We start from the raw sequence: 2,752 nt of genomic DNA, 5'->3' as shown, positions 1-2,752 counted from the left end.
TACACACCAGGCTGTAGCCATGGCACCACCAGCCTGCAGGAGGAAATAGCACTTCAGCTACTTTGTCCTCATGTCCATTGTGAGTCTTTGAAGTAGATGCAAAAGTCTTCTTCTTGCTCCCATCTTCTATGTGTATATCGGCACTTACTCATTTCCAGCAGTATGATACTGAATCTCCTCGTGAAAACACGTGACATACATAAAGTGATCCACCCTTTGGAGGAATGCTGTTTTTAGCTTTTAGTCTGGTTTATAAATAAAACACTAGCTCATAAACAGTTTCAGGTTGACTGCTTTTTGTTTTTAGTTTTGATTTTATTCACTCTGACTCTGCTGTTTTTTACACCATATCTATTTTTATGTGTGACAGTATAAAGAAAGAATAACAAACTTTATTCCAGATACACCATAAATGTGGCATGTCAAATATCCCAAAAAATATTGAAAATGTAGTCTAGCTTTATGAGAATTCAGTTAACACATGTAAGATGGTGACTCTACATTTCTATACTAGAACAATGTTATTTCATGCAAAGCACTTCATATATTGTCACATACTGAGCAAAGACACACACACACACACACACCCACACCCACATAACACACCCACAGATACACACACACCTATAAATAAACAAACATTTGCATTCCTATGAACTTCTTTGAAGTGTGTTTAGTTTTAAACCAGTCTGAGTAATTTTATTAAACTATTATTATTGTGCCATTGTTACACAAAACTACAATAGCAAATCCCCTACAGTAGAGCTGAAAGATAAATAATGAGGTTTCATTTCAGTTTAATACTTGCATTTGGTTTCATTTGACGTAGGTGAGTCTAGTCATAGATGTGATCTGGCACAGCCTTCCAGCAAAATCAAGTCAGTCTAGATTGTCAAACGAAGGCAGAGCTTTTCCTTGTGATTCCAGTGAAGTACAAACAGCACACATTGTACCTCTCTGAAACCTAAAAAGGTAAGGACATATATGATTTATATCTGCTCAAACTAAAAAGGATGTTTTTAAATAATCGTCACTATGATAGGGATCAAGACTCATATCATTTAGTACAGTAAATACATGTAATTTACTGTAAAAAAAACTGATGTTGATTTGTTTTGAGCTGTACACTTTAACTTAAACTGTAAGATACATTTTGTGCATTACATGCACATATCTGCTAAATGTACATTGTGAGATTCCTGGCTATGGAATTTCCTGTGAAAGATCTATTTTAATGTCTACAACCTTGATAATGTTTTGAACACAATGCTGTTGCAAACAAACAAGGACACATTCAATGGTAAATCTATTCATTCACTATTGTGTCTACTGCATGCAGACCTATAATGAAAAATAATGACATTTAACTAAAGTACACACATCGGCTCAATATATCATTCAATATATCCTCAGACTGGATGGATTCAAACCGAAGATAAAAAATATAAATCTGTGAGCATAACACACTATGCAATTTTCTAAATCTGTCAACACAAATCTGCAGACTAGCTCTGACTTTCGGCAACTAGCGTCAACTTCTACAGACTGTAAATCGGGGCAAAAATCATGTAGCATATTCCAGACTTAAATTGCAAATTTATCGCTTTTTTGGAAGAAAAAAAACACAGATTGATGGGCCACTGAAAAAGAATCTAACAGACAATGAAAGTCCCCTAAAATAGATAAGCACTTACTGCTACACTTACAATTTATTTAGCAATTTCTTGACATGACATCAACATATGATGCCATAAAAAAACAGTTTTAAAGGGGTCCTATTATGCTTTTTATCTTTTTCAACTTTAGTTAGTCTGTAATGTTGCTGTTTGAGCATAAAAAAAGATTTGCTCAGTTACAAAGCTCAAAGTCCACTTCAAAAAGAGATATTTTATTTAACAGAAATCACTTTTCAAAAACTACAATGAACGACTCGTTTGGACTACAACGCATATTTTCCAGGATTTGTGATATCACAAATATCAACGAATGGGACGAGACCTGGTCGAGGTGCACTAGAGAAGGCAACGAGTGTTATCACTATGTTGGAGACATGCTAGCTTTCCCAAAGGCAGAAGAACTTAGAGTGGTTACAATCATCCGGGTTTAAATCGCGCTCAAATTGATTTGATTTTGATGCAATATTTACACTGAAGCTCGCAGGCAGCTATGGTAAGGGGCATGACATTTCCCGACCAGGCGCCAAGTGCTGCCAATCACAACAAACATTGGCCCAGCTAACCAATCACAGCACATTTCGTATTTCAGAAGGCGGGCCTTCATTTGATACTGGAACTATTCGAGCCGTTCATGCCAGACCGGGGAGAGAGGTGTTGTAAGGCGGGCCTTCATTTGATACAGGAACTATTCGAGTCGTTCATGCCAGACTGGGGAGAGAGGTGTTGTACAACCTAGTATGAGAGCCTGTTCTAATACACCCCCAAAACAAAATCAAGACTTTGTAAAAGAGCATAATAGGACCCCTTTAAAAAGAAAAAGAAAGTCTCTAAGAAGAAGACACCCACCCACACACATACACAATAGCTTTAACTATTGTTATTTGAAGCTGCCTAATTTATAGCTCCTTCATCCTCAAAAAGCTGAACAACAGTGTTGCCAAGAGGCCATTCTGATTCTGAACAAAAGAGGCCTCATAGTGAAACCAGTGGAACAAGAAACAAAACGTACATGGCAGGGGAATTCTGGAATTTGTTTGAGTTAGAGCTCGTTATATTATATACACCCTGACACACTC

This window comes from Sinocyclocheilus anshuiensis, unplaced genomic scaffold (genome assembly GCF_001515605.1).
Source record: "Sinocyclocheilus anshuiensis isolate Anshui unplaced genomic scaffold, SAMN03320099.WGS_v1.1 scaffold523, whole genome shotgun sequence".
NCBI lineage: Eukaryota > Metazoa > Chordata > Actinopteri > Cypriniformes > Cyprinidae > Sinocyclocheilus > Sinocyclocheilus anshuiensis.
Note: the sequence above shows the minus strand (reverse complement) of the source record.